Consider the following 24966-nt stretch of genomic DNA (forward strand, 5'->3'; position numbering starts at 1 on the left):
CAATTAATTTCTGAATGGTTCTGTTCTGTCCCTCAGCTCTGATTTCTACACCCTCTCAGCTTTTCTGCATCTGTTAAGGGCATTGCTCACTGTGGAAGCACTGGGTAACTTACAGCAGATATTTCAGGGACAAGTATTTGGGAAAAAGGGATACTTTTTGCGTCCCTTCCTGCCATGGGGGTCTGACAACATCTTCCTGCTATAATTGCTGAACAAATTAATGTTTTGAAAATGTAATGAGCACTCAAGAAGCCTCAAAGATGTAGATTATTTTTCACTTGGATCCACTTTCTATTATTTTTTTCTGTTTTATAAATTAGCCCAAGATGAATTTTCTGTCAAGGACTGGAACCAGTGAGAACCTGAAATTTTTTTTTGTGGGAAATTTTTTCATTTCAAGACAACTAGAACTGAAATGAAAAGATGCAATTATGTGATGAAAGACAAATACTAAAGAAAAGTATGTAAATTATTCACAACTTCTTTATTTCAATAAGATCATGTTATTACCTTTCTATATTTCTGAAATTTTAATATGATGAAATATTTTATTTCAATTACTTGAAAACATATTATAGTACCTTAAACACATGTAAGTGGAACTGAGTTAATATTTCAGCATGTTACAAAATTTGAAATTTAATTAATTGAAATAATGGGTAAAAAACCTGGGGTTTGTGTTTCAGAACACAGTGAGTGTTGTTCACATTTATGTTTGACTTTTTCTGTTTGTCCAGAGGGAGGTATTGCATATATTTTCAGTTTATTAGTTATTTCAGTTTTACAGAAATGGATGTTCTTCAGGAGAAGAACTCCATTAAAGTTTGAACTTCTCAATCTGGTTTTCAGCCTATGATGACAAAAACAAAAACTTTGAAGAGAACATGCAATGATAGGAATCTGTCCTGTGTTTGCTGTATGTCTGTCCCAAACTAGCAATGTGAGCACTGGGCTGTTAATGTCATAAATATGGACCTTTTTGAATTTGAGGCAGGGGCTGCTTGTTGCATAGGTTGGGTGTGTAGAGTTTAAGATTTTCCCCCGAATCTTAGGATTTTATAGTCCATAGAAACACTTGGTGTGTGTGAGGGTGAAATTAGAGGGCAAGAGCTGCTTTTACTGGCTTGAAAATGTATCCTTTCTGGTAACATTACCATTGGCATAAATAAGCTTCAAAGAAGCTTTTCCCCTCCTCTCTGTCTCCTTGCAGATAACGATGCTCCCATGCTCAGCTGGGATGTTTCTGACAGCTCTCCTTTCCTGTGAATATCTGGCAAACCCAGAGAAAGCATTTTAATGGGCAGCTTTTGGTGGTGGCATCAGCTGCCTCAGAGCACCAGGTTTCACTGGAGTCCTTGGTGAATGGCTTATCCATTCCTTCAGGATGCTCCAAGGATGGTAAGATTAGGAAATAAACAGAATGTTCTTTTGAGCAAGGGTCGTCTGTACTGATAGTATTTTTCTCTCTCCTCCACACTGTGCCAGCTGTGGTGCGTGTCCTGTGGCATCTCCAGTGATGGTTTGTGTGTTATCACACAAATCTGCAGATGCAGTGTCTGTACCTGGTGGGGCATAACTGGTGTGATGGGACTGGGTCAGCTGAATGCAGGAAAGTCAGAAATCTTGTCCTGGTTTTCTAAACCAAAAGTACAGCAGCATCCAGGGATTTTATGACATCTCTGTAGAGGTGCTTTGTGCCAAGCTGGCAGCAGGTCTAACAGCTACCTGGCTCAGCAGGCTGGTACCTGCACAGGAGGAGGATGTTGAGTGACTGTCACACTGGGGTGTGCTGGGGCCCTTCCCAGAGTCTCCTTCTGCCTGGAGATATTGTCTATTTGCAAAGAAATCCAGCGTACTAAGGAAATGCTTTTTGTAGCTGAAGCCATCTCAGTGTCAGCCATGCACTGTTCTGGTGGCATTCCTTCTCCCTGGAGGGGAGACCCTCCCCACCAGGAACAAAAGGCTGAATACCAGTGGTCACTGGAACAGCAGAGGCTGGGAGGGGAGCAGACACAGCTCCCCTTGTGGATGGGATAAGGAAGGGAGAGGGCTGGCATTTGACTGGCATGTAAAACCTCAGGAAAGCCAGATGATTTAAAGATTCTTGTGGCAGACGTTTCACTCATCCAGCTCTGGGTTTGTTGTTCTGCCCATAAACCTCTTGCCTGGACTCTGTAATTCTTGGTAAGGTGGACAAATACAATATTGAGTTTAATGCTGGTGAGAATCTCTGCAGCACGAGTAATGGGGCAATGGGATCCTTACCCTGCTGCCTCTGTGGCATGGTGAGGGGACAAGGACAGATGCTCCTGGCTGGTGGCAGGGAGACAGTCTGGGCTGCTGGACACTGCAGACAGTTATTTAGAGGTCAGCTGTGTACTGATAATGAAATATTGATAAGCTGCACGTGGAGGTCTTTGGTAACAGAGGCTGTGTGTCCTGGCTCTTGCTGTGCTGGGGTGAGGGGAGAGGGTCCTGGGCTGGGTCATTGCTGGGGTCTTGCACTGCTCTGCCAAGAGATGCTCTGACTCTGTGCTGGCTGTGGCAGAGACCTTGCTGGTGCTGCAGGGATGTGAGGCACCTGGTGCTAGTGCAGCTGGGGCAGGAGCTGTGCACTGATCTGCACCCACACACCCTGGCTGGAGCAGAATGTGCAGTGTTTGGCACCTTGCTTCTCCTCTGTGAGGAATGGTGACCATAAACCATCTGTATAAGGAGAGATTTGTAAGGTTTACATTTATTAGAATTTGTAAAGCACTCTTTGCTGCTTCAAACAGATGCTGGTGCTGGTACACAGGATTATTTTACTTCTGCATCACTTGGGAGAGCTGCTGTGATTTGCTGTTCTCCTGGCTCCTGGGGAATCTGCAAAGACTCTTGGCTGCTTTGCAATCCCAAATGAGATTTTTCTGCATCCTTAATGCATTGAATTTACTGTAATATAAAGAACATCATGACACCCAGGTGGTTTCATATCAGATTTCATATGAATAACATTATGGCCAAGCTCAACTTCTAATAAGAAACTGTAACCCACTGCTCTTGCCTTTGTCATTGTTTGGGATTTTATTGTTTTTATAATGAAGAGAAATAGTTTGATACAAATGTATATTGAACGTGATCACCAGCAGGAAAAATTTTGCCCTGTATTTCAAGTTTGGTTCAAGACAGAGTTTTTTGGTCTGAACGTGGACAATTTTAGGTTTTTGTTCCTGAATAGGATCCAAATAGGAAGGGAGAGAAGCCTGAGTTCTGAATGACTGTAGACCCAGGACAAAATGTTCACAACTGCAGCAAGTAAAGGATGGGCATCAGGGCTGCTTGTGGTGGCTGCCAATGCTTTGAGTACAGAGAACAGACTCAGGTCAGGATATCATCATCCCTAAGGATAAGGATTTCCATTGCTGGCTGTTTTTGGAAATATCCCTCATGTTTGTTGTCAACAATGATTACACAGAGTTCATAAAACACTCTCGTTTATTCCATTTTAGAGATAGGAAAATAACATTAAATGTGGAAAAGAATTGTGTCACATGTGGAGGGAATGATGTTAAAACAGAAACTACAGGGGTTTAGAAAAAGGAAAAGAAGTTGTAAGCAGAGAGCCAGTATCTACCAAGACAATCTGGGAGAAGGCAGTGGGAGGAGAAGCCCTGCTTAGCATATGACTAATGGCTTGGCCAAATTGCTCTGAATTACCAGGCCTGTGATAGACAGCAAAATAAAGCCCAGATATAATCTGCTCAATTTGGGCCAGAAAGGTTGCACAACATTTTCTTCCAAATGAAGCTTTCATCTCTGGCTGGTTTTTCTTTTTTTTATTTTTTTTTTTTTTTTTTTTAGCACAGCAGCTTTGATGGTGGATTGCGAGTTGAGCAGGGCTGAGCAGAGCTGCCCATGCAGGCTGGTTTGGACAACCCTCCCCACCAGGCTGCCAGAGAGAAATTTGCTTTTTATATTTATTTATCTTCTGCAGAATCTGCATTTTCTATGGAAATGAGCTGAAATATGCCGAGGTAATTTTGTGTTTGGTTATTGATTAAGCCCCTCCTGCTCAGCAGGCGTTTGTTGTCCAAACACTCCTTTTTGTTTCTCCTTGTTGATGATAATCTCTGTGCTCTTATCAGAAAAGAGAGGACTCTTTATCTGACCACTGATTTCAGACACAGCTCTCTTGTCCAGCTGTGCCCTTCCTCTAGCAGCTGCTGGTGGGTGCCCAGGGTGGGCACTGCAGGAGAACATGGAGCTCATGTAGCAGCTGAGTGATATTTTGGATTTTTTTGTTGCTAATGAGAACATTTTTGAGCTGATTGAAATGGGTGTTAATATTGAAAGAGATGCAGTGTTGCTGATCTAAGTGTGCAGACAGGTTCTATAGATCCCTGCTCTGCTGTTCCAGAGAGAAGTTAGTCTTGGATGAAATTATGATTTAAAGCCCAAGTGAGGAGTATGGAAATTTTTAATGTATAATTTAGAATAAAAGTTTGATCATAATAATACATATCCCATTTTGACATTTCTAAAACAAAGGGTTTCTCTAGCTCCAAAGGTATGATTTGAGAGTAACCTTAATTTGTATATGGATTTTTTTGTTTTAAATGAGAGGAACCAAAAGAGACATTCTGACTGGAAGCCGCATTTTTGTTTGTTCTGTGACAGAAGAGAAATCTAGCACATTATCATGATGAAGATAATTTTTTTTTTTTTTTTTGTGCACTTCTGGGCTTTTCCACCTGAAAATCTCTGTTTGCCACAGGTCTGCTTGGTCCCTGTTTCTTGAATGTCCTGGGAAAAGTACTGCTGCAAGAGAGAGGGTGGGAAAGCACAGAAAAGGAAAGGATCTTCCTTTTCTGGGACACAACAGCAGAGCTGAGAGGTCCCTGGGACTTAATCGTGTGCTGCTTTGAAACTATGTCAAATTAATTTTCTGCTTGTTGGTACAATGACAACCTCTGGCAATGGCATTGCCTTGAAAGGCAATAAACAAGGAAATTGCATATTCTATTGCCAGTGTATTAATTTCATTGTTTAAAACATGAACTCATTTTCTGCCATTGCCCTGGGTAGTCTGTGTGTGCAGGTACAGGGCACTTGGGAAGGTCTGTTCCTTGTCCCTGCAGAGGAGGGGAGAGAACAGAGTGATTCTCCCGTTGGTGTTGTGGTTCATGACCCTTCCTGGGCTCTTGGCAGCACAGGAGATGTGCAGTGCACCTCAGCAGGGTCCCACTTCCATGAGACAGGGAGGTGTTTGCAGTCACACTGCTCCTGCTTATCATATAAAACCTTTATCCAAGGTTTCTGTCCTTAAACTCCTGACTGCTCTGTGATTTTTATTGAAAGTTGTTGGTTAAAAATGTCCTTTTCAGAGAGATAATCATATCCAGGTGCAGGGCTGTTTTTTCAGTGTTATTCCACTGAATTATCATTCATGAAAGGGACTGGAGGTGGTTTTCAGGCTGAAGTTTAAAATTGCCAGAATTAGAATAGAGGTTAAAAAGTATTTCTTCTAATACGTGTTTAGTTTTGCTGGAGAGTCAATTTCCTATAGGTTTAATCAAGGTCATTAGAACAATGACAGGGCTGAATTTGCTTGTAAATTTTGTGTCTAGAAGCAGAAATTGCTACAGGGTTCTTCACACAGATGTGCAGCATGTGCTGAATACGTGGGCCAATATGTCACAAAGGTTAACTGACTTATTGCAGCAGGATAAATAAATAACTTTCTGAAAGACCCTGGAAAACTGTGGCTCAGGATTGTAGCTGTGTTGTGGACAAGGTGACTATATTTGGTGCAAATTAATTTATCTTGCCATGTTTCATGACCAGTTCACTGATGCACAGGTACTTCTGTACTGGGGGAGGAAGGCTACTTACATGCAGATTAAATGTATGCTTTGAAAATATCTGTAAACCAGATTCAAACAGTGAACCTCTATTGAAGTTAACAGAGAATGGAGAGATACTGCTCTTTAAAGAATAATGAAGAAGTTGTAATTCCACAAGCAACTGGATCAGTCCTACCCATTTGACTCCTAAACTGATTATTTTGTCTGTTCTTAGGGAAAGACTTTTTTTTAAATGACTAAGCACTTGGGATAGAGTCACACTGAAATGGGGTGTGGATTAAAATGCTCCTTCTTTCATGGTCAAGAAGCCAGGTAACAATTTCAAGTGCTCCTGAACCCAATACTCTTCCAAGTTACATTTAGAACTGATGATTAAGCTGCCTTTAACTTTTTAATCTTGAACTGATATTGAGAAGTCTTTAAAAAGATGTTAGAGTAAAACAACGGACCTTCTAATCAATCACACAAAATTATAATATATTGGAAACTTATTATTAATAATGGACTATTATTCTTTATGTATCACGTCTTACTATCTAATCTATCTATATTAGTTACTTTTAAAAGGAATCGGGTGATAAATTACTCCATTAAAACAGAACGAAGAGACTTAAGCTCTTCAACAGGGAAAATTACAAAGTAGATTTTTACTGTGGCTTCCCAGCATTGCCAAGCACATCACACGCTGTTGGATTCCTGGGAGCTGAGCAGGACGTGATGCTTCCACCAAGGGACTGGCATTGCTGCGAACCCTGAGCTGTGGTGCAGAGCTGGGCCTTATGAAGGCCACCCCTGCAGCTGCAGTGTGTGTATTCAGTTTTGCTTTTCAGCCTGGTGATGATGAATTAGATCCAAAAGCCTTTTGGTCTGGGCTCCTGTCAGCTTCCTTTGTGTCTCTGGTGCCTTCAGCAAGACTGGGAGTTATGGAGACTTCTCTATTTGACCCAGTGTAGCTGCTGATAAAAGGAAAAGAAAGCAACATCCCTTTCCTCAAGCTCTCCTGAGGCTGTGGAGAAAATCTGTAGGAGAACTGGAGTGAAGAACAGTGTCAGGACATTTGCATTTCAGATTTGCTTTGTAATTTGCCCATCTCCATCTCATTTTCTATCACTTTGGGGCGAGTTTTGTAAAACTGACAGAAACAGTCTGCTCCTGTGTGGTTTGTTGCTGTGGGCACCCTGTCCCTGACAGGTGTGGATTTATTACACTGTTTCCTTGATGCACTTATTTCCTCCCCTCCAGCACGCTGTGCCAGTCTCTCCTCACTGTCCCTGGGGTATGTGCCAGGCTCTGGGAGAGGAAAGGAGAGAGATGAGCACATATGTGCTTGCATCCTAATGGGGGGAGGAAAAGTCTGAAAAATAGCACTTTGCTATTTTCCTGCAGGCAAATCAAGAACAGATTTTGTGGGGCTCAGGGAGAATTCTACCTGTCAGATCTCTGACCTCTCAGCTTTTGAGGCGGGTTCAGACTCAGGTGGGTGACCTGGGCTGGACAAATTGCTAAGGGCATGAGCTGCGTGGGGCTGTTTGACTTCTCTGGGCTGGGAGAATCGTGATGTTGGCACTGTTGTGTGCAGGTGCAAGTTCATCCACTTTCTTCATTGCTGCAACTTATTGCAATTAGAATGGCACCTAAAAGATTGGACTGGTGTCACGTGGCACAGGGCATTGGGGGAGCTGCCAGGTGCAGAAAGAGAATTTGGAAACTCAGATGAGTGGAGAGAGAAAAACAAACAAATGAGTAGAATGGGATTCATCTATTTGCATGTTTTAGCTGTGCAGTGCACATAAAAGGGAAAAATCAATTTACTGAAATCCTAAATAAATAACTGATAAAAGAACGCATTCTTCTTGAATTGAAAACAAAAAAGGAAATGGTAAATAAATGATTGCCTGAATGGGTAAAACTGTAAAAAGCAGCAGCAGTCCTCCTTTAGAGGAGGGCTAAAGGCACTACATTTTCATATGAAACAAAATACAAAATTGGCATAAATTGTGGATGAAGGCCTACTAGTAAGAGGCCTTTGTTTACTGATGCTTTAAACAGCTCATTTTTCTCCTCATTTTGATTTAAAATAATCTAAAATGGTGGGGAGGGATTTTCAGGGAAAGAAGCACAGTGTGCAGCCTAATCTTCCATCCGACAGACTTTACCAGCATTATCATAAAAATGCTGGAGGTTTTCTTGGTTTTGAACTCATTTACTGAAATTCTTGACAAATGAGCCCAAGTGCATTAATAATGGAACTGGAGTAATTTTCATGTCTGTGGGGAAACAGGCAGTCTATTTGCATTTTGTGTTTTCATTGTGTTTGACAGCCTTGGTAACACCCCACTGGCAATGACAAAACCTTCACCTGGGGTTTGCTTTGGCTGGGCTGGGATTTCTCAGTGCACTGCATCAGTGCTCTTCCAGCTGGTTCTGTTTTAAACTTCAGCATTGATGGCTGTTGACTTGTGGGGAGCAAGCTGGAAATAAAGGGCAGTGCAGGTGCTCTTTGTATGACCCTCTGCTCGGAGATTTCCCATCCACTTCCCAAATACAATACCCCAGATTAATTCAGCTCTGTTAGTCACAACTGCAGCAGTAAATCCACTGATTTTGGGATGTGTTGGTGGGTTTATCTACTGCCACTGGTGAGTAACTGTGATTGCTCAGCTGAGGATGCAATTGCCTTGAGTTGAGCTGGGTGTCCCCAAGGATGCTGCAGCTGTGGGAGCCAGGAGCTGGTACTCTGTCCTCCTGGCACTCCTCAGTGCACTTGTACTCATTTCATAGAAGAGAATTGTGGAATCCTAGAATGGTTTGGGTTGGAAGGGACCTTAAAGATTGCTCAGTTCCCATCCTCCTTCAACCTGCTGTTGTGCAGCCTCAACACCACTGGATTTGATACCTGGGTTTACAGATTAAAGCAAGATTTGCTACATACTGGGACACCACTGTGGTGTGTAGAAGGGCTTGGGTTGTACCTGGACGTTGTACCAATAAAGCTGCAGTGGGGTAGATAAAACCCTTAATATGGATAAAGTTAACCTGCCACAGAGCTGGTTTATTCCATTTACTGTTATTGCTCACTGCAGTGTCTGAGCGAGAGCCCATTTGGAGATGTGGCAGGAAATAAACTCATTTCTCTTCTTTTGTCACCAATTAAATGTGCTGTTGTATATCTTGTGGTGAAGTTAGCTGTGGTTTCCACTGCAATGCTATTTTGTGGGGAAAAGAAAGAAAATAGGAAAAGAAAGTGAGTATTCTAGGCCAAAATGCTTGTTGAGTGATTCTGAATGTTGCCCTAATCTCTAATATTGTAGTAATGCCAGTATGAGCTATTCTTGGAGAGGAAATGCTGCAGCAGTTCTGGGTTGAGCCTGAACAGAAAACATGTAGCAGCCACCTTTCTTGCCTTGGAAGTAGAGGTCTCCAAATCTTCCTGGGTGTCACTTTTGACAGCAGCTCCAGCTTCAGTACTGCCAGCAGTATCTTGGTATTTGTAGGTAGTCATGACCTAATTCACTTTTTATTACTGATAGATACATTCAATCTACTTTATTTACTTCTTCATTTTTGTCTGATGCTGCTGCATCATGAGATCACATGTGCCCATGCATGGCTCTAAAGCTTCCTGAGCATGTAAGATGTTGGAGTAAGGTGGTCCACAGACCTTCCTCAGCAGGACAAAAAGCTTTTTGTTGTTTTTTCTACAGCCCCCTTTGTCAGTATCTTTGCTCCATCCAGTGCCTCCCTCTGTACCTTCTGAGGGCTTGTGGTGCTTCAGAGCAGGAAAATGAAGATGGCATTCACAGTTCTCCATGCGTGCCTGGGCTCTTGGTGCTGGGCTCTGTTCTCTGAGTTGTGCAGCTGGATCCTTTTGAGGTTGGGTGACAGGAAAGCAGGCACCCTGTCACCCTGTCACTGAAATCTGTGACAAAATCCCAGCACTTCCAGACTCCTCTCTTCAGCTGCCAGGAACACATACAATTGCTTCAAGGAAAGAAATGGCTCATTGCAATAAAAGATCAGACTTGGTTTGGTTTGACTGCTATTCTAGTCTTAATACACAAAGACATTTTCAATTTTTTTTTGTGACCAGGTGTTGGCAGCTGTTGAAAGAGCACACAGAAAGCATGTGAGTATCCCAGGAAAATGATATAAATTTAGGGGCAACTGTTGCATCAATCAATGTATCTCAAGCAAAAGCTTGATATTTTGGGGTTTTATGAAAACTACCTCAAGATAGGAAAGCAGTGTTAGCCTGGATGGAAGGTAGCAGATTGAAAGGCTTACAGTAACAAAGACATTTTATTTGAGATAGAAACTAAAACTTGTAAAATATATTAATAGGTCCAAATAACATAATTAAGAGTTAGTGCACTAGCTTTCCTTTGCATCATCCAGTACACAAGTTAGAAGCATAAAACATTTATTGTATATTGTTCTGCAAATGGAGGGAGAGGATATTGTAATGGGTCTGAAGATTCTAAGTGGTCAGAATTACTACTTGTTATTAGGGCAAAAACAGTTTCATTAATTCCTCCTGACGACATGGTTTCCAGTTAAACAGGACATTGTGCAAGAGCCATAGACCACTTAATCCTTCATCTTTATAACTGGGTATTTTGGCATCACTAGGATGTGACAGGCAGAGTCTGCCCTGGACAATGACACTGGGAATGAAGCTGTCCTGATCAGCTGTCCATAGGGAGTGATGGAAAATGTAGCCTTAAAAAAAGTGACTTTTAGGTCAGGTAAATTCATTTCAACAGAAATCAGAGGTGTAATACTTCCTCTAAACCCACATAAAGTGCTATAGGGAAGCCTGCAAATCTGCTTACTTGGCTAGGTAAAGCAGAATCTCTTTTTCCTGTCTTGGCTTTTAAAAATAACTGCTTGATGCAGTAGATTTCGCCCTCTAGAACAACAAATATCTTGCAGGACAGGTGGAATTTTAAGACCTTATTTTGCTGGTGCTGCATGTTTGAAACTTCTATTGAAATTAATGGCGATTGCAGTCCTGTAACCATGTTAGCAGAGAGCCCTGTGACCTTATAAATGCAGGCAATATTGTGAAGCAGCTACTGCCTTCAGGTGGTGAAGAGCAAACAAAACTGCATTTTATATTAGACATCATTCATTTGTCCTTTCTCTTCTTCTGTTGCACTCCAGGTCCTGATCCTATTAGCCACTGTGTCCTTTCGTAATTTACCAAAGTAATGCTTGGCGCAGGGATCCGGGAGGTGATTTCCTGCAGTGCCTCCATCAGCATCACTCTTGTAACAGAGCCAGAGTCTGTGAACAGTTGAGCTGGGGCAAGTTCTTGCAGTTCCAGTGCATGCCAGAGTCTGGTTTATTTGCTGGCTCAGATATAAATCTGTTTTCATTGGCCTCTCTTGCTTCCCCCAGCCCTGCTGAGCAAATGGATGATATTTGAGGCAGCAGTATGTGCTGGGAGTGGGCAGAGGGCAGGAAACTGGATAAATGGCTGTGTAATTAATCTCTGGTTCTTCCCAATTATTCTCCTCTTATCAGTTACCATGGTTAATTGAGTTTTTGCCCAAATATGACCTCTCCTTCTAATTCCCACATGAATAATTTTCAGAATGACTGTATAACTTCATTCCCTACAGTTTCCAATGTGTGTTTAATCTCCAAGATGTTAGATCAAAATAGTGAAGATCAGTGTTTCCTGAAGGCATCCCATTAGTGGCTTCTCATTGGGATTGTATGGTTTTCAGAAACTGAGGTGTTTCTTGACTTTTGCTATGTTATGATTTTAAATTCGAGTGAGTATGTGCTTATCAAAAGAGATTTACTCAGGAGTCTCAAGTCACCTATCTGCTCTTGAAAACACCCCTATGTTTTTTTTTTTTTTTCCCAAATACAGTTTGTTGAAATTTCCATAAGGCTTGCACTTTTGGTGTTCTTTGTTACTGTTGGCAGTGGAAAGATTTGTATCACAGTAAATTTAGAGACTGTAGATTTGGGTACTTTCTCTTTTGCTGGGCCTACTCTTCCTTCCATTAACTTCTTTAAAATGCAATTGAATATTAGGCATTTTTCCTCCTAAATGCATTTTAATCCAAACATTAGAGCACAGTATGCATTTTCTGAAATAACCAGAACTTTTTTGTTTCTTTAAAAAGATTTCAACAACAAAAGTGCTTGAGTTTTGCTTTTATTTTTTTTAGTAGAAAAAAAGCTGGTTTCTCTCCTCCCTTCCCACCCTATCCGTTGAGAAATCAAAGGCAATATAGGGCGAGCAAACCTTCCCCAACCAGCACTGAAAGTTGGATTAGATTCCTCTTCCCAGAGTCTTCCCAGCTCTGCCTTCATCACAGACAATATGTCTGGAAAACAAGAGTCAACATGTTTATAGTTTGAGTACAAAACACTTGAAAAAAAGACAACTCTGACAGAAATTCTAATTTTTTTTCCCTCCACGTGCCTCTTCAAACACCATGTGTCAAAGATGGTGGTGCTGGAGCAGCTCTCCTCTTCCCAGACACCAAGAAGGGATATTGAATCTCACTGTAGCACTAATTACTGAAAATGTCTTGGTGTCCTTTATCTGAATCTTCAAAGGGTGAAACTATTATTACAGCAAAATACCATATCCCATGAAATATTGCAATTGAGTGTGCAAGGCCATGGATCAGGAAGATTGCCTGAATTAACTCGACTTGGTGATGAATGAGAAGGGTAATAACTTCTCAGAAGAGCCATAGGAGGCAGGCAGAAGCTTGATTAGCAGTGATATATCATGGGTGAGGTTCTAGGGAAACACAGATCCAGAAAATAATGTCAAATTTTTATTCCTTCATGAGGCTGTGCTCTGGGGAAGGAACTGGGAGGTAGGAAAAATGGAGCTCCATGGAAAGCAAGTAGAGCATTTGCTGGATGCCAAGGTCAGTGGCACGTGGCTGTAGGAGCATCCTGCCTCTGGAAAAGGAAAAATTGGACAATAGGAAAAGTTTCCTGTTCTCTGTAGATCATGGCAAAATCCTCATCTTGGGAATAATTTCTTATGAAATATAAGAGAGTGATAATCCCTCTAGAAAAAAATTCTTGGCTTTCCTCTATCTTACCCAAAGGTAGATCTGTGCCTCCACAGAAATCTGTGAAGTTTATTTTGATTTGCTGAGTTTAAATGAAAGAATTATGCCAAAGGGTCCAGAGTGTTTAAGCTGCTGTACTTTATTGAAACCAATGAAGCAGCACCACACTACACCAGCTAAGGACATGGCCTTGATATACTTTGTTTCTGGGATGCAAATACAGAATCTCTTAATGAGGTCAGATATTTCAATATCTCCTGCTTTAAATTGTATTTCTCTCCTAATTACTTAGCTCTAAATAGTCCAGGAAGGAAATTCAGCTTCTGATTGTGGGGTTTGGACTTATTTTTGCTAATTTCTATTCATGAGACAGTTTCAAACAGCTGGGTTTCTGAGGACACCATAACATGGACTAACTTTCATAATCTGATGACAGTATTTAATATTATTTGTTAATTCATTCTTTCCTTTTTCTCTTAAAGTACAGATTTATCTTGGTTTATTTTATTTTTAAATTTAGTAGAATCTCAAGATTCTTGGAGCTAGTTTTTTGTATTATCTTATACTGCCAGGTATGCTTGACTAAAATCCACTGAAGTTGACAGGAGGCTCTTGATAGATGTTGGATGTCCCAGTGGCACATTGGCTGCCTCCTGTGATGCCCAGGGGGTGCTGAGCATTGGTGTCCAGCCAGGTGGGCCACACCAATCCATGCTCTGTGGGGGCCTGGGGTTGTCTAGCTTGCCAGCTGAAGTCAAAACTACAACATTCTGTCCTCCTCCCGAGTGCATTAATGGTCTTTTAATTTTAGATTGGGATGTTTCTTCTGGAAGGCGGGAATAACCCTGGGGTGGCAAGGGAGAGGGAATGAAACCTGCAGGGCCAAGGGGTTTGAGGTGTGGGTGCCCCAAGACCCCCTGAGTCAGGAGGAGCCTGCCAGGCTCTCTGGTCTGTGCCTGACTTTGCTGGTTTTCTGCCTCATCTCAAGCTGAGCATGCTCTGGAGCATTCCTGAGTGTGGTGTGCTGCAGGTTCACAGCCACTGTTTGGGGCTGATTTTTCCCAATTGCATCTCTGGACTAGGAAAAAAATCACATGGCACTTTAATCACCAAATCCTAAGAAGCAGTGGAGGGAATAAAGCAAGTCTCTTGATAAAGTGCTTGTAAGTACAGGCAACCTGCAGAGTAAAGTCAACAGATCTCTCCAGTGCTCAAAGCACAAGAATTTCCTGTGGTGAGGTGAGAGCTCTGCTACTTAAATGTTGCACTGGTTCAGTGCTTTCCCCTCTTGGGCATCTCCAGCAGATGCACCTTTAACAGCTTCTGATCAGGCAGGAGGTTACAAACTCTCATTTGCTGCTTTCTTTGTCTCAGTGCATGAATCAGTTCACCAACACTTATTATCAAGATTGTCTCTGGAACACAGACAATTTAGCTTTCTTCAGTGACAACAAAACCACCAGATTAATGCAAACCCTGCTTCTTCCTTATGTAAAATCTTGTAATATGGAAAGCCACTGTACTAGCACAACTTTTATGAAAGCAGCCTTACAGATTGCCTGTAATGTTGGTCAGGTTTTGTCTGTGAAGTACTCTGAAGACCACCTGGTCAATGTAAACACTTTTCAAAATGACTTCTGGTCCTTGGGAATGAAGCTGCTAGAGAATAATCTGGTCTAAAGGGGTCAGCTTTGAAGAGCTGTGTTGCTGTAAGGTGGGGGGCTGTGTGAGGTCTTCCCAAGGTGTGGATATAAGGACAAGCTGGGTATGATGCACCATGTCTCAGCACACACTCCCCAGCAAGTTCTGTTATCTCAGTGCAGAAGTGGAAGAGTGACCTGTGTCATCCTCTAAAAAGGGAGGCTGAAGTTCTGTGCTGGAGGATTTAGTTTTTGGTAACATATATTAGTGGCTTATTCCATGTCAAGGTCCTTTCTAGACAGGGACCTTGAGCAAATACCCAAGGTGAACTGCCCCTATCATTCTGTTCCCTCACTGACCCTCCCCAGTTAGATGCTGCTCTCACAACCCTTACCTGTTTTAAATCCTTGAGGATATGTGGGCTGGATGTGCTCAATGTGAGATTTTTCTGTCCTGCCTCTTCCTGCAGCACTAGAAGTCTGTGCTGAGGGGACAGCGTGCACTTGGTGCTCCTGGATGTCCAGGTCCTGGTGCGATGGAGGCACTGGAAAAAGAGGAAATAGCTGTGGTCATGGTGGGCTGCTGGCATAGCTGTGGCAGCAGGTATTCCAGAATACTCTGCTTTGTCTCACTTGAGATCTGTAAGTAGCTTGTGCAATTAAAAGACAGAAGATGAAACAGCTGTCAGCAGTGCAGAGCACCAGCCTTCTGCAAGGCACTTGGAGCTCAGAAAGAAAAGAAGCATCTGTCCAAGGTTTAACTTTCAAAACGAGATGAGCATTGGGAAGGTTATGCAAGAGGAAGCAGATACATAGCTGAGTTTGTGAGGATTAAAAAAAAAAATACTGTTTCACCTCTCACTTTGGGGATTTCAGACATCCCTAGCAAAATACTGGGCAATAGTAAGCAATGTGCTGCATTTAATAGAACATTTGATTTTCTACTATGTAAAAAGCTTTTTAGATCCAAAGGATTCCTTATGGTAGAAATGTAGCTTTGCCCTCATTAAGTTGTTATATCTCAAGTTCTTACAAAATGCTGTGAAGTTAAAAATTCTATGTTTTTAGAGATTATAGTAATGAGGTTTAGATCCTTTTCCAGTTTATAGATAAAATGCCATATTAAATGTAAGCAGCATTATGTTTTGTTATGCAATTCTGGATATTTCTTGCTCAAAGATAAATCAAAGTAGACTAAGGAGGAGTATTTTTGTAATGTAGATTTATGGCACTACAGAATAAAGTGCTGCTTCTCAGTTGCAGGTATTTTTGGCATTCTAGTTAAAAGTGTCAAAATAAATGATTAAATTTAAATTACTCAGTAGCAGCTCTGCTACCCCCATCCCAATATAATAAAGTAAATGCTAAAAGTGTAAGAGACAAATCCAGCATCATCCTCCTTTCTCCCAGTTGCTCAGGTATTTGCAAGTGTTGCTCTGTGTCTACAATGCAGAGGATAGAAAACAAGGATGCTTTTAGTCTGAGGGCTTCAGCAGGAAAGGCTGGGACTTGCCCTTGCAGGGGAGAAGCAGGGAAGTCCTCAGGTAAGGATTTCACTCCAGTGTCCCCAAACCAGCCCTGTGCAGGGTCAAGGCAGAGCCCCCCATCCCACACGCAGCTCGCTGGCACCTTAACACAGAGATTCCAAAGGAATGGGGGCCTGGAATGACTCTGGGTTATGCCTGCATTGAATTAGGATCTCTGATGTGAATCATCCACTGGATTTTTGCTCCTGTGTGTGAGTGGAAGCTCTGGGCAGCGGGAGGGGCTCTGGGGTGGCAGTGCCTGTCTGGGGCAGTGAGCAGGGAGCCCAGCACAGGGCCATGCTCAAGGTGAGCATTGTGCTCAAAGTGCTCCTTCTGTGGGCAAAGCTGGCCCAGCTGGAAACAGGCTTTTGGGTTGATGTGTACAGCCCAGCTTTGAGGAGACCAGCCTGTGCTTTTTTCATGTTTTCAGTCTTCTGAGGAGAGCAAAAAGAGCACCGGGCAAACTACAGAGGAAGCAGAAGAAAAATAATTTGAATTAAAAGCCTGTCACATCATTTTAAGGTGAAAACTTGTACATTTTTTGTCTTTAATTTTGACTTCTTCACCACAATAGTCCAAAACCATTAGCAATATTTTTTACTTATACCAGCACTATGCTAAAGAGAAATTAATTCTCTAGTGAAAGGCTGTGACACAGCAAAACCTGCAATGAAAATTGCCAGGTCCTTGCACTGGCAGACAAGCAGGGAGAGCAGAGGTGAGGCTCCCCTGCCTGCCATTCTGCTGGGAGCCCCATGGCTGGGGAGATCCAGGTGTGCCAGGGGTGATCTCTGCACCTGGAACTTGACACCCGAGAAAAACACATTGCTCTGGTTTCAATTACACGTGTGCAAGTGGATGATATTGTATGAAAATTCAATAAACCTTGAGAACAGCAGCAGGGCTGATATCTGTAATTTAAAATAATGGATATCAAGAAATTGTTTCTCATTTATCTTTACTGCTGAGTTTCAGAAGCACCAAAGAGACTTCATTAGGCTTTTTTTTTTTTTAAATAGCTGCATTTATCTCAATCAATGATGGGTTCTAGAGGTGGCTGACTATTATGTTTAATAATACACTGGATAAAAAATATCCCCATCATTTCATATTTTTTGACATATGTGGAAAGAATATATGAAATCTCTTCTCAGTGGGAGATAGAATTAGTTTGGGTTTTTTTTTTTTTAAACCCACTTTATTATGCAAGATAAATGTGTTTTTTGTTGCACAATGGGATCTGTAGGCAGAATATTTAGATATTTGTTTTACACAGATTGAAGTTTCATTAAAAGAAATATCTTAAACCTGAGATTCTGAAATAAATACTGTGGCCAAAACATGATGACTTAATCCTGTGACTGCCTCTCACAGAAAATTTATGACCAGGAAATGAAGAAACCCAACAGATAGTACTGCTGTGGGCTCACAGTCAATGCTACCAGCCCAAGTGTTGTCCATGGGGTTAGAGCAATTAAAGGGGGTGAGATTTAAGTAATAAAAAAGTGGATTCTAAAACTAAGAAATGAACCTGATGTCAAACACATATGGGAAGATGGCAGCTCACACCTGTCACTCTGTGAGGATTCAAAGTGGACAAGTGTGGTGGGGGAATCGGGTGTTCTTTAGTTTCACACGGTGTCACTGCTCATGCACTGTCTGCTCCGAGGGCCAGGTGCTGGTTTGGCACAGCCTGGTTTTGGTGGTGGGGAAGGGCCCCAGGAACGGCCCCTGTGAGGAGCTGCTAGAAGTTTCCACCATGCCTGACAGAGCCAAGCTCCGATGGCTCTGAAGATGGACATATCAAACCACAGCAGGCCACCATACCAACAGGCTACAACCCAAGAGTTTCTGTGAAAAGGATTTCAAAAAGCATTGTTCTTCAGAGTTTTTATAAAGGAGGTTTTACCTGGTGGATTTGAATACTGGAGTTTGTCAGACATTCCTCAGTTCATGAATATGAGGAATCTCGTAAGCTGCATTTGTGCTCTAAACTTATTTTGTTGGGATTTGGCAGGAAGAAAGGCTGGGTTTTAGTGTCTAGAGCCAACAGGGAATGGTTTAGTGGTATAAGCTCTGCTTTGGAATAACTCAGATGATGTGATAGTGACAGGGAAATAGTTCTGTGTATAGACACCAGATACAAAGCATATCTTTATTTAACTTTGATAAATTGTAGGTGAAATGCAGAGGAGCTGTGCAATTACAAAGGGGGAAAAATTAATATCTTACAAGAAGTTTTGGAATAACTTCCTGTGCAGGGCTGGGCTGGCAACTTCCATGCTCCAGAAGCAGGTTTTTTTTTTTCTTTTGCTGCAATATCTGACATTGGGACCCCGTGTTTGAACTCCAGGAACATCAGTTTATTAATTCAAACCTTGTGGATAATTTCTGTGCAATTTTCTGGTTGAATGGCCATGTTTCCAAAGGATAAAGGACCGGGGAAAAGAATAATTAAAAAGCATAAATGGAAAGAAGACCTTTGACTTTCATTGGCATGCAGGGGAATAGGGAAATATGGTCTGCTCCTGTATGGATGGAGCTGTCCCTACTTTGTATTATCAGGGGAGGATGAGGCTGGGAGGTATTAACCCATATCCATGGATCAGGGTGATCTGGGTATGCCAAGGTAGTTGTAGAAATAGGTGAGTAGCTGATTGACAGTGAGTTGGTGGCAGGTAATGCTCCTGATTCTGGTTAAGATAAATACAAATGTGATGATGATGATTAAACATGCCAGATCAAAGGGAGATTTTAAAGAGATGGCCGTGTGCTTTGAGGTTTCTTGCATCACATCCTTAAATATCAACAAACCTGATTCAATGAGAGCAGAGAGGTTTAAGCTGGTTGACAAATAAGATTAAATCAGACAGGAAATGTGGAAAAATGGGGATCTTTGGAGGTTTTGCTGTATTATCTGGTGCAAATATTAAGGCTGGCAATTTATCTTCACATTAAGAGGCCCTGACTAATTAAGGGGTTCTGGCAAGGATTATTCTGCAACGCCAGAATCAGGGAGAGTACAGTTAATGGGATGGTGGTTAGTGAGTTAACTGAAGTGCAGAATGTGCTGCTTTGAGAGACCCCATCAAACTGTAGCTCAGTTAACATGCAACAATTAAATTCTCCAGATAGTGCAATAGATTAGATCCCTCTCTTAATTCACACCAGCAGTTTACCTGAAATGGAATAATCAGACACGGTCTTGGTTTGGAAGTTACAGCTTATTGATTCAAACACAGTATTTCTCCTACGTTGCTCTATTCTTAACATAAATAAATAATAAGTCCCTGGGAATCTGTTTTACAGAAATCTAAGGTGCAGTGTTTGCTGTCAGATTTTATTTTCTTTCAATTCACTCCGAAGAAAAATCACATTGCTTTTGCTTCTGTGGGTTTTTTTTTCTTCTTATTGCAGCTCAAACATGGATATGCACTGACAGTGTTTTTAGTAGACTCTGGCATGTCATGCACAACTAGAGGTTTTCCCAACATATATTGTGGAATTATGTTATTTAACTTCCTGGGTTTAAAATCCATCTATTATTCTTGTAGTTTCTTAAAAATAGACAACTGGTCTTCAGGTAGGCAGTTCAAGGGACTCTTGAAATGCCAGAAGTCAGAGCCGAGCTCTGCTTCCAGAGACAAAGCTTCCATTGATTCATTGAGAAGGCCAGGAAAAAATGATGTCGTTAGTTTTAAAGGTAATGCATTTCTATGGACACTTAAAAATAGACTCTACATTCACGCTGGATTTCTCAGGCTTCTGGTCCTTTGAGATCCTATTCACTCTCTTTGCTGAGTGCTATTGAGAAATATAGTTTCCAAAGGTTACAGCTGCTCCTGGGATCAATAATTCTGGCACAAGGAATAAGTAAATCTCAACTTTCCGACACATTGGAGTATAGCTTTCTGTGCCCGAGCAGGATGTGACTGATCTCTGGCTTTGCTGAAGGTTGTGTGCTCATACAAGGTTACTCTGGAGCTGCTGACATCGGGGTTTGCTTCATCATGAGCCCCCAGAAATGAGGGGGGTTCATTGTGGTGCTTCAGCTCTGGGCTGCCAGCTGTGAGAAGTGTGCCCAGAGAGGCTGCCTGCCTGAAGGGCTGCCCTGGGAGCTGGGCAGGCAGTCCTGTTGGGAAAAAAGATGGAAGCAGCCTTGTAGATCAAATATTTCCCATGGGCTGTTGGTCCCTGGTGGATCCTGTAAACCTGGAGAGATGCCCTGCAAAGTGGAGTGCCCTCACAAGGGCAAAGTCATGAAACCAGGCAATGTGCAGTTATTTTTCCTCATGTTTACAGTGGAATACTGTTTTGAGCAGTGCATGAGGGAGAGCCACTACATTAGCTACTGTCACCTCTAATAAACTGATCATTAATCATCAATCATTTGTCTATTTTCAGAGCATGTTCACTGTGTACTTGGACATATATCTAGCTAATGCTTCTTGATACAGTTATATGGGAGATCTAAGCTTGTCACTTGAACTTGTAAAGTGTTTTTATTAAAATCATCTTTTCATGTTAGTGTTTTCAAGGTCTGGTCTGGAATTTTCCATGAAAATATCAAGTGAAACATTTTTCTAAACTAAACCTGCTGAACCGAATCTAGCATCTGACAATATACCAGCCTGTCTCACCTGGCTCCTGTATGGATGCTGTATTTTGAATGAATACCCTTATTGATGAGGAAACCTATCCCACAATGCCTTGTGGCCCTACCAAAACCTGTACAGTCACATCACACCAAGGTTGGCCCATTCTGGACCAGTATCCACAGAATATTTTTGTTGTTTTTCTCTTACTATCTACACATACATTCTGAAGATTGTACAGTCACATCACACCAAGATTGGCCCATTCTGGACCACCATCCACAGAATATTTTTGTTGTTTTTCTCTTACTATCTACACATACATTCTGAAGACATAATCCAGGCACTACATTATGACATTTTTCATGTCAGTTTTTTTGTTTTGTTGGGGTTTTTTTGTGTGTGTGTGTTTTTTTTTTTTTTGTTTGTTTTTTTTTTTTTTTTTTTTTTTTTTTTTTTTTTAAAAGTTTGGGAAAGGTCCAAAACTCAGCATTCCTTCTATTTGACATAGATGGCCCATATCTCCCTGTTACATTCACCTTTTTCCTGTCAAGGACACTCAATCCCTACACTTTCTCCTACACTACCAGGGGTGGTTTTTGAGTAAGATGTTACACTGAGTTTCCTCTGTGTTTGATCTTGACTAAGTCTTCTGATGAACTTGTATTTTTATGGCTCACTCTACCTAATTTATATAAAAAGTGTTATTCTTTATGAGTGATATTTATGGTTTTGAGAATGAAATTCAGAGGAGAGCAGTCACGACTCTCCAGCTCCCCACCTCAGTGCTGTGCCTCAGAGAGGTTTGATGTGCAGGAACAGACAGCCTATTCCAAGGAAAGAGGGTGTATTCTAAGACCTGTTGTAACTCATCGATGGCTCTGGCAGAACATTCATCTTTGCTGAGCTTTTTTTCTCTATCTGCATTAGCAATGGGAGTTAATCTAAAATAATAGGCTTGAAAGCTCCCTAATATGAATCCTGCTGGTATAAAATTTCTCCTTTTTCCCCATAGGACTTTTGCTTGTTGATCTTCTTTGAGATTATTGCAATATATTTGAATTATTTTCTCTTCTTAGTTTTATAAGATTCCTCCTAAGTGAATAAATTTTAACACTAAGGCTGCATCCATTCATACCAACTGTAAATTGCAAGGAAGCTCAAGAGAAAAAGGGAGCTGCTCTCTGAAGAAATATTCCACTTCACTTAATTTTCTTCTTTTTATGTTGTGTCATGTCCTGTGGGGCTGGTTTCAGCTGTCTATGCATCATTGTATAGTTAGAATAGACGGGACTTTTAATACCTCTGTTACCAAGAGATTTTTGTGGCACCCAGTAGTACAGAAGACAGCTAACCTGGAGCACAGCTGCTGGAGCCTGGACCTTCTTTCCACTCAACTTGGTGTGAAATTTGTTTTGGCTTCAGTAGGCTTTAGAGGCAAAATTTAAAACTCTCTTCTTGCTGCAGAGGATTTCCTTTGGGGGTATGTTCTTGAGCTGTTCTGATGCCTGCAGGTCTAAAGGGTTGTTGTGCATCCCTATTCTGCTAATTAAACGATAATCAAAGCATGGTTTTGTGGTATTGTTAAAATAACACCTGCAGGATGCTCTAAGGATGGAAGGCTGAGGCTGCTCATGGTGAAAAGGTCTATGCAGAAAGCAGTGTGGACTTATTTCTGCCACGAGATGTCCAGGAGAAAGTTACAAGAATTTCAGTTGCTGATTTTTCTGTGGCTTTCCTGGTTTGGAACACCTTCCAGTTGTTCTGAGCAGACAATATAATGCACTGATGATGCAAAATTGGCTTAAGCAGGTAAAGCATCTCAGAGGTGGTTAAAAATGGCCTTTCAATCAGAGACATCTTTGTTCTCCACAATTTGGACAATGCTGCCACTTTCCCTTGCAAATTAATCTGTTTATCAAGTATTCCTATTTTCTGGCATTGAGCTACATAATTTTCAGTGGATTAAAGATATGAGGTTTAGTTACATTATAGATTGTTTAGTTTTGTACCTACAGATAAAGACAACCACAATTCATCAAAGGGCTTAATGATTGTTCCTAAATGTTTTGTTGTGTTTGAAAGGAGGCATCTACTCATTTTAGTTATTTAGCCAGTTCTGAAAAGTTTCTGTTGTCCAGTAATTCAAATAACTCTGATTTGATAACCCATGATGTTTGTTTCAAGAAACACCTGGGTGATCCTGGCTCCCAAGGATCATGATCTGCAGCGCGATGGATCCACATTCAGTGAGGACCATTGAACCCTTCCAGAACTAAAAGGAAAGAAGAAAAGCGTGGGAAAGAGCATTAAAACCTAAATATGTTAACTTTGTCAGTACAGAACTTCTTAAAAGTACTGCTTCAATATGGAGTGGGACCAAGAGAAAACAAAAAAACAGAAGAGATTTCAGGCTTGTTGCTACTTTTTGAAATCAGGTGGGATTAGTCACTGTCCTCCATGTGTTCTCCAGATGTTTGCTCAAGTTTTACTGGACCATAATACAGCTACATTTTCATAGTTCACCTCAGGCTTCCTCAGGGAATCCACGTTTTCTCTATCCCCTAAAGGTCACAATCTCTACAGCTCAGTAGGGCTGATTTTATTACACAGATTTGCACTCCATTAGCACAGTCCATAGGTTATTTCTAATCCACAGAACTGATTTATTTAATCCTTGTAGATGCCATTTGTTACACATTATTCTCAGCATTTATTCACGGCACAAACAGATGGTCAACGAAACCAATTAACCTTTCCCAAGCTTCCTTTCAGGCTTTCCGTGGCTTTTTTTTTGAGTCTATGGACAAATGAACAAAAAACTATCAGGAGACTTCATGCCAGAGTGTGATGAATAGGAAGGCAGACTAGCACATGTGCTGTGTTTAAATAAACCTCATCCTCCCCTGGCTGGAGGGAGGACTATAGCTGGCAGAACAGGTAGAAGAAATGAGCTTCCAAAAGGTGAAGTGACCCAAGTCTGTCTGTCTTCTTGCTAAATGGTGTGGAGGATAGGGAGAGCCAACAGCTTAACCTCATTGCTCTTTCATCCATTTGTTTTTGGTTTGTTTAGTTTGTGGGGTTTTTTTTGTTTTTGTTTCTTTTAATTTTTTTTTAAAAACATTTTTTAGATATGAGAAATATGTATTTTGAAGTGAAATGACAAGTTCTGCTAAAAACTGTGCTTTCAATCATCAAAGCTTTCACTAAGTGCCTTGAGAAAATAATAAAAAAGAATAAATCTGTTTTATTAGCAATAAATGTAATATATGAGTAATTAGAAATTGCATCCTGCCCTTCACTGATAACCTGGAAGACAGACCACATAAATTTAGAACAGTATTCATTGCTAAATTTTATGACAAAACTATAAATAAGTATTTAGGTGGATCCTATCTCAATCTGTTTATCTGTGTAATAAAACCACAACCTCATTTGTGTTGTACAAAATATCCCTTGATTGTTTCATGGCTGATTAGTTTATTACCAGAGGACGTGATCTGTTGGATGGATACATCTCTGTTGTCCTTTTCTCAAATCCTGAGGAAAATGGGCTGAAAGGCCTTGGCAGGGTATGATAGGGCTGTGTCAGGGCTCAGAGGAGCATTTTGGGCAGTTTATTTTGTCTCCACAGGGTTTTCTAATCCTCTCTAGCAGATATGAGCTTATCTAGAGAGGGACATTTTTTTTGTTTGAAAAAGCTCTGTTTATGTAATGACCACAGTGTTGTTTCTTACATGCCTATTCAGGGAACCATAGAATGATCTGGGTTGGAAGGGGTCTTAAAAATCATCTCATTCAAACCTCCCTGCCATGGGTCCACTAGACCAGGTTCCTCCAGGCTGCATCCAACCTGTCCTTGAACACTTCTGGGAAGGGGCAGCCACAGCTTCTCTGGCCACCACCCTGCCAGGGAGGAATTTCTTCCCAACATCTGGTATAACCCTCCCTTCTGCCAGTGTGAAGCCATTCCCTCTTGTCCTGTCACTCCAGGCCCTTGTTTCCTGTGAATAGCTGGAACCTCTTGGAAAAGTTTTCTTGGGGTCTGAGGTGATGACTCTGTCAGCAGTGGCCCTGTGCTTGTCTGTAAATACATGCTTGGCACTTGCCATTTTCTTATGTTGTCAGGGCTAGTTGAGCTCAGAAATGGAAATCCAAAGGTGTTTCTCTTTTTCTACATCAAGTGTGCCAAAATGTGTGACTTACCTGACTCTGGGTATCTTCTCAAAAGAGTGCAGGCTTTGCCATGATCCAGTCCTCTGGTCACTCAGATTGTGCCTTGGTAGCAGGCCAGAGACTGTGGACTC

Source organism: Onychostruthus taczanowskii, unplaced genomic scaffold, assembly GCF_017590055.1.
Source record: "Onychostruthus taczanowskii isolate IOZ18803 unplaced genomic scaffold, ASM1759005v1 scaffold14, whole genome shotgun sequence".
In the NCBI taxonomy this organism is placed as follows: Eukaryota; Metazoa; Chordata; class Aves; order Passeriformes; family Passeridae; genus Onychostruthus; species Onychostruthus taczanowskii.